At 44.9% G+C, this 8,267-nt stretch overlaps 1 long non-coding RNA gene across 1 annotated transcript; it reads left to right on the top strand.

Annotated features, from left to right (window-relative positions):
• Positions 1-225: 225 nt before the first annotated feature.
• Positions 226-1,569, top strand: LOC120920511. The gene is made up of 4 exons (XR_005744732.1): positions 226-510; positions 841-921; positions 1,013-1,221; positions 1,342-1,569. It is a non-coding gene; the product is annotated as an uncharacterized LOC120920511 (long non-coding RNA).
• The last annotated feature ends 6,698 nt before the right edge of the window (positions 1,570-8,267 follow it).

Here is an 8,267-nt window from a genome sequence, read left to right as displayed (position 1 = left end):
TGGACATTCCTATATCATCTGCAGGATTTATGATGCTGCTGCGTTTGTCTTTTCGCCTTTTGTCCCCTTCCGTCTGGACACCCAAGGGCTTTACTTTGTAAGCCCGTTTTTGCCAGTGCTTTCTTTCCCCCTCCTGCTTGCTGATTCCCCTCCCCTTCCATCGGTGATTCGGCCACTCCCGGCTCCTGGACTTGGGTTTCTCTCCTTGTCTACGAGCCGCTCCGTTGCACGGCGGTGCCCCTCCCCCGGCGCGTTGTGATTGGCCGATTATTCGACCGTCCACGCCTTCCAACCCAGGGGTTGCTGGGGATTGTAGGCCTTCGGTCCAGCACCAGCTTGGGTGTCTGTGCACTGGCACTCTGTGTCCGCTCACGCCCGACCGCGCCTCCTATGACGCACGGACGTGTGGGAGGGGCCAAGGGGTATATCTGGACTGTGTCTGGCTGTGGAGCGTTAGTGTGTTGTGCACTCCTGTGGAGTTAACTTGTGCTGCTAAGACAGACGAACCAGGTACTCTCCCTATTATGCTTACCAGCTGCTTACTATACAAATTCCTTTTGCGTGTCCAAGTCTTTTGGCTTGTTATTTTTCTCGACTATTTTTTCTTTTTTCTTTCTTTTCTGGATTTTCTTTACTATGGAACAGTCTTCTTGCTGATAATCACTATATTGATTTTATTTTAAATGTAATATAGAAGCAAACTATCTGTTTCACTTTATTTGTTTTTCTTCTATTTATTCCATATATTTTTTCTTTCTTTTTATTTAGTTATTTTTCCTGCTTGATCTCTAACCGTTCTCTCTTTTCTATATTTTTTGTTTGACACAACTCTTGGATCAGCTTGTCACTAAATCTGACTAGCCTCCGGTCTCAAGCTAGGCATAAGCCTCCACAGATGCTATACCTGTATACCTGAGCACTGTGAGTGTACACTCTATCTTTACTCTTTATTAAATAAATATTTCCTTATGTACTCTACAATAGATATTGACATTACTACTCTTCTCCACAGTTGGCCACTTTGCTTCTGGGTGCCGCCCCCTGCCTCTCCGATGGTTGGGGACTGTGTGAATCCCATCTGCAGCGGTGTCTCATTTTTTCCTGCCTAGGTTATCCTTTTGGCTGTCAACTTGTGTCCATCTGGCCTGATTTTTCAGGAAGGTGATGGTATCAGGGTATTATACACCCTGTTGTTTGTTTACATCCACTACGGACCAGCAGGTGGGCATTATGTTGGTATACACTGACAGAGCGACTTTATATATTTATTGTTTATGTATATTTAATATATCTGTGTATAAATCATTAATTTTCTTTCTTTTTTCTGTATGTTATTATCAGAATCCAAACTCTGATCTCAACCACCCCTGAAGAAGCCTAACCAGGCGAAATATATAGGGTTTACCAACCGGGTTGTGATCTCTGCTACAGTATTTATGTCTGTTATGGAAACCTTTTAACTTTGTTATACTTGTTCAGGTTGTTTTGGTTTATGAATTGGACTCCTTTAGAGTCCATGATATGTCCTACAACCTGACGCTATTTTTTTAAATAAACTATTAAAACTTATAGTACTTGTTCTATTTTTCTTTATGGGTTTCTGCTTGCACCGTTATAGTCCCGCCATTGTTCGACTTTCCCATATATAAATTTGGGATGAGGTGCTCTTGTTAATGATACCATTTTTCAGTCTAGACCAGCCAGATCCTATCCCTCTTTCTCCAAATATGTTTTTACCTACATCAGACATGTGAGTAGGTGATTTATATGTTTCAATACATTTCCAATATTAAATACACTTGCTACGCTCAGAAGGCGCTGCTTTGTGTCTCCTTTCTTATCTCACAGTAACATATGCAGTGCTGGTCTAATTTGATTTCTGAAGCAGGACTGACCCTATCTATTTCTCTCCCTAAAAGCAAAACCAGGCAGGAACCTTTCCCTAAAGTATCTAAAGCAGAAATCTCACAGTAACATATGCAGTGCTGGTCTAATTTGATTTCTGAAGCAGGACTGACTCCTATATATTTCTCTCCCTAAAAGCAAAACCAGGCAGGAACCTTTCCCTAAAGTATCTAAAGCAGATATCTCACAGTAACATATGCAGTGCTGGTCTAATTTGATTTCTGAAGCAGGACTGACTCCTATCTATTTCTCTCCCTAAAAGCAAAATGAGGCAGGAACCTTTCCCTAAATTATCTAAAGCAGAGTGACTTGCACATATGTAGATCGCTGAGTAATTTGATTTCTGAAGCAGGACAGTCTGACTCCTATCTAATTCTCTCCCTCAGAGCAGCGGCAGCACCAGCCTTTCCCTACACTATCTAAAGAAGAGTGACGTGCTGTGCTGTGTGCCTCTAGCTTATCTAGAGCCGGGTCACATGCTGCACTGGCCAATCACAGTCATGTCATTAGTAGGCATGGCTGTGATGGCTTCTATGTCACACGACAAGTTAAACGGATGTTGATTGGCTTCCCTGCAGCGCGCCATTACATTGCCGAACACCAAACCCGAACTTACAGCAAATTGTTCGGGTTCGGTACCAAAAATCCAAAAGTCCGGTACGAACCCAAACTTTACAGTTCGGGTTCGCTCAACCCTAGTATAAAATTATATTCTTATCAAACATTAACTGGAGGGCAAACTGCAAAAGGCAGTCTGTCCAAAAAACTAGAAAACAGGGACTATACAGTCCAATCGTGAGCTGGGGACGATCAAGCAGAGGCGGAGAGTCACGGCATCCCTTAACAACTGTAAGTATCATATTGAAAAATAAAGAAGGCGTGCATGCCTGTATATTATATGACCATAAAAAAAAGTATTAAATATTAACATAGAAGAAAAAGAGAAAAAAAGGGGGGAAGGGGGGAAATCGTCCTGGAGTCAAAGATCGTGCTTTGACGGAGATCTGAAGGAACAGATCTTTGAGATTGGTAAAAAAAATAACGTTTTTCAAACTTCTATTATCGTAAATATAGTCACCGTCAATGAACTAAGAAGGAGGTGTAGAAGGGATTTGTTGGATCTTCCAGTATTTTTCTATAGAAATGCATTTCTCAAGGATTGTCTCACTCTTCTGTTGTCTCGAACAGCGGAGGAGGTGGCCCAGATCGGAGATGAGTGTGGCATGGAAGGGAGTCTAGGAACTGATTCAGGATTCCCAGTAATCTCAGTTTGACCAATAGGTCTTTGCCTTCAGCGACATTGAGGATGTGTATGTGGTCCTGTTATGTGGTACTGTCAGTTTAAACGGGAATCCCCATCTATATCTAATGTGGGCTGATTGCAGGACGGATGTGATTTCTTTCATCTTGCGTCTTCTCTCAAGTGTGGCCTGAGATATATCTGGGAAAATTTGAATTTTCTTGCCATACAATTCTATATTCTGTAAATTTCTTGAAGCCCTCAGAATATTTTCTTTTGGTGAGGAAATCTTTGATACAAAATATGATATCTCTTGGTGGTTTATCAGGGGGAGGTTTGGGGCGAAGAGCTCTGTGAATCCTGTTGCATATGAAGGAAGATGGCTGTGTGTCAGGAAGGAGAGACAGGAACAATTTAGTGACTGCAGTCATCAAATCTGTAACCGACTCAGGAATTCCTCAGAGTCTCAGATTATTTCTGCGATTTCTGTCATCCAAATCTTCGACTTGGGCTTGAAGATATGTGTACGGTAGTTGTCTGTCAGAAGTTCAAAATCTTTCCTTAAGTCATTATGGGCAAGGGATAGTTCATCATGCTTAGTCTCTAATAAATCAGTGCGCCCTCCCAGGGAGGCTATCTCCTGCTTTAAAGTGCTGGTTGTTTTATGTAGTTCACTTTGGAACTTGTTAGTCAGCTTATCATACATAATGGACAGACCAGTGTCCAAGTCAGCTTTAGTAAGTTGAGAGGGGTACTCACTCTGATGCTGTGGAGAAGCCTGAATGTCTGGAGCACATGTAGGAGCAGGGTATGCCTGTGGAGAGGAACGGTCGCCATTTTGGGTCATCTTCAGCTTGTCTCTATGGCGGAGTGAATATCTAGAACTCTGCTGCTGCTGGCGACCACTACCACACGATTTTCTGCCTGGTGGCATGCACAGTGATGTCCTGCAGGGGTGCGGGTGACTTTTGTGGGGTATGGCCCTGCAGGAAGGGATTAATTCTCTGTGAACTGTGGAGCTGCTAAGGAGAGTGGCCTTTCTTCATTGTGCTGTGCATGCGCCCCCCTTTAAATTGATTCTTAAGGAGCCTCCACCTTCCATGTATACTGTCATTGGTTCCAACGTGGACCAAAATAGCTGGGTCATGCCCAGCCCCTCCCAGTAATTTATCCACATACCATATATCATATACCATAAACCATATACTATGGTTTTAAACTATTATTTTCACACTACACTATAATATACACTGTTTTTTTTCCCAACAAATTACTGTAGCAAAATATATTCTGGCTTAAATGTATGAAGACATTTCCTATCAAATACTTACCGTAATTTTCCTTTTCTGATCCATGGCAGCATATGTGTGGGTTAGCCCCGCCTCCATAACTATCCTATAGGACACCTCTCCCATAAATCTTTGCTCTGTACTAACAGCCATGTTCCATAACTAGCCTACTCCAAGCATTTGGAGGAGACTCCTGCTGCCATGGAGCCTATCAGTTAAGGAAAATGACGGTAAGTATTTCAAAATAAATTTTCCGTTTTCCTGACAGGCAGCTTACATGTGGGAAATAACTTCCATACACACCCGGGTGGGCAAAATGCTGAGCAAAGAAACCAAATTTATTTAACAAAGCCAATCGACAGTACTTGCAAACCAAAATTAACAGAAGTGAGACACAAATGTGTTGATAGAAGATCAGGAAGACGCTCTACAGATTATTTCAGAAGCGACATGTCGAAAAGCTGCCCCAGAGGTCGAGATACTCAGAGTTAAGTGTGCTGTCACTGCCTCTAGCTTTGTAAGCCCTTTGAATGGTCTGTATGATCCATGCAACAATGGATCTAACCGAAGCCCGCATTCCTTTGTTTTTCCAGTGGACAAGGCTGAAAAGAAAATTTGATTGTCTAAAGGGAGCCGTGACTTCCAGGTTTTGTTTCAGAGTGTGCCTCACATCAAGAGGATGGACATCCTGATTTTCCGTTGACCTAAAGGTGGGATGCAAAATTTCTTGATTTTTTTCATCAAAAACTGTGGTCACTTTAGGGTTTGACCCCAACATGGGAATCAACTCTGCTCTGTCTGGAAAAAAAAGTTAGAAAAGGTTCCTTCGAACCCAAGTTTCTGATTTCAGACACTCTTTTTGCTGAAGTAACAACTACCATGAAGGTGGTCTTAAATGTGAGATCTTTTACTGAGAGAGGCTTGTTGGGATCTGATCTCAGTTTAGAAGGGAAATCCAGAACAAGAGGGAGGTCCCACTTGGGAAACCATGTGGGCCACGTGTGCCACTGTGCCCAGTTCACCGTGGGAATAGATAGTGCCTTCCACCGTGTTGAAGTGAGCACCAAGAAACACGAGGGGCTGTTCCAGGTGGCTCTTCTCCAGGTTCAGGAGCCACCCAAACTCTTAAAGGGTGGAGATGACCAGGCTTCTGTGCTCTAAAAGTTGACCTTTGTCTTAATCTAGGAGAAGGAGGTCATCTAGGTAGTGATGCAGACAAACCCCTTTGACTTGGAGCAGAGCCACAATAGCTAACAAAACCTTGGAGAAGACACAAGGTGATGTTGTTAGACTGAAGGGGAGACAAGTGAATTGTAAGTGCTGTTTGCCTACTGCAAAGAGGAGGAATTGTTGGAAGTCCACTGCCACCGGAACGTGGAAGTAGGCCTCTTTCAGATCGATTGACACCAACCAGTCTCCTGGATGGACGGACTGCTGGATTATAAGTTTCAGGAAAAGTTTCACCTGTTGGTGGCGCTGTCGGTCCTGTGGATCGCAGTACTGGTGTCCACCAGCGGGTGTCTCCTGACAGTCTGGAACTGTTGTGAAAGGTTTCACCTGTTGATGGCACTTTTAGATCTTTGGGCCGCAGTACCAATGTCCACCAGCAGGTGTCTCCTGGCAGTGTGAAGCAGACGTCACCTGTGTGTGTGTATTTATACCCAGCAAACATTCACACACTTGCCTTGGTATCTTCCTTGCGCCCTGACCTGAACCTGTTATCTTGCGAATCTGATCGTTACTAGAGATGTACAGAACTGTTCGCCGGCAAATAGTTTGCCGCGATTTTCGCTTGTTTGCGTTCGTCGCCGCAGGCGAACATATGCGATGTTCGATCCGCCTCCTATTAATTAACATTGAGCATACTTTGACCCTCTACCTCAGTCAGCAGACACATTCCAGTCAATCAGCAGCATACCCTCCCTCCCTGACCCTCCCACCTCTCGGGCAGCATCCATTTTAGATTCATTCTGAACTTGCATTCTTAGTGAGAGCAGGGACAGAGTTGCTGTAATCTGTGCTGCGTGATTTACAGAGAGAGACAGAAAGAGAGAGAGAGAGAGAGAGAGAGTAATTTTTTGGAGTTAGATAGAGCAGGCAAGCTAGTCAGTTAATGTTACAGTGTGTAGAGGATACATCACCAGGAGTTGTACATATATTTATACACTGTGGGGTAGATTCAGATAGATTAGCGGATCTTTAAATCCGCGTAATCTATCTGATTTACGATCCGCCGGCGCAAGTTTTTGAGGCTAGTGCTATATTCAGAAAGCACTTACCTCAAAACTTGCGGCGGCGTATCGTAAATCCCCCGGCGGAATTCAAATTCCGCGGCTAGGGGGAGTGTACTATTTAAATCAGGCGCATCCCCATGCCGATTTAACTGCGCATGCGCCGCCGGCTAAATTTCCCAGCGTGCATTGCTCCAAATGACGTCGCTAGGATGTCATTGGTTTGGGCGTGAGCGTAACTTGCGTCCGGCCGTATTCCGAATCGACTTACGCAAACGACGTAAAAATTCAAAACTCGGCGCGGGAACGATGGCCATACTTAACATAGGATATCCCTCACATAGCAGGGGTAACTATACGCCGGAAAAAGCCGAACGCAAGCGACGCAAGTGTCTTTTATAGGCTCGCTGGGCGCCAAAAGGTGCGTCTAATGCGCACGCAACGGTTGATTAGGTACGTTTTGACGCATGCGCGCAGGAACGCGCAACGGCTGCATAGCTGCGTGCAAGGTCCGTGGTTGATGCATGCGCGTAGGCGCGCGCTGAGGGGAGCGAACAGTACGTCCCTGACAGTGCCCCCCCCCCCCTTAAGGGCAACCTCCGGGTGCCCAAGAGAGCTCTTTTCTGGGGATGAGTGCGAAAAAAGGCCTGAATTAGTTCTTGGGCATGAATGTTCTGTTTGGGTTCCCAAGAGTTCTTCTCTAGACCGTACCCCTTCCACTTGATCAGAAATTGAAGCTGGTTCCTCCTTCTTCTGCAATCCAATACAGCCTCCACCTTGAACTCCTGATCACCGTCAATGATTACAGGTTCAGGAGGTCCTGACCCCCTGTTAAGGGAAAGGATCAGGTACCGCAGGTTTCAGTAAAGACACATGGAATACCGGGTGGATTTTCACTGACTCAGGTAAGGCAAGTTCGTAGTAGACCTTGTTTAGCTTCCATTTTACTGGGAAAGGACCGATAAATTTAGGTGCCAATTTCCTTGCGGGGCAAGCCATCTTAAGGTTGGTGGTGGATAACCAAACTTGATTGCCTTGTTGAAGGCTCAGTTCTCCTCTCCTTTTCCTATCGAACATCCTTTTACTGGCTGATTGTGCTTTGGTCAGAGCCTCCTGCAGAGTCTTGCTGTTACGGGGAAGAAAATCAACGGTATCTTGGACTGCCGAGACTGTTGAGTCAGAGACAAGATCAGGTAGGAAGGTCGGGTGAAACCTGTAGTTGGCAAAAAGACTGACCCGTGGCCGAATGGCTGGCATTATTAAAGGCAAACTCTGCCAAAGGTAGTAATGCTACCCAGTCATCTTGGACAAAGGAGGTGAAGCATCAAAGATATTGCCCGAGGGTTTGGTTCGTCCTCTCAGTTTGCCCATTGGTTTGGGGGTGGTAGGCCGAAGACATGGACAGTTCAATTTTCAGAACCTTGCATAACGCCTTCCAGAAGCGAGAGGTGAACTGCACCCCTCTATCTGACACAATGTCTGCAGGGACCCCATGTAGTCTTACTATCTCTTTAATAAAGACCTGGGCGTTCTCCATGGCAGAGGGCGTGCCCTTCAATGGTATGAAGTGGGCCATCTTGGATAGACAGTCAACCACTACAA

The sequence above is a fragment of the Rana temporaria genome, chromosome 13 (genome assembly GCF_905171775.1).
Source record: "Rana temporaria chromosome 13, aRanTem1.1, whole genome shotgun sequence".
Taxonomy (NCBI): domain Eukaryota; kingdom Metazoa; phylum Chordata; class Amphibia; order Anura; family Ranidae; genus Rana; species Rana temporaria.
Note: the sequence above shows the minus strand (reverse complement) of the source record. Positions and strands in the feature narration are given on the sequence as shown.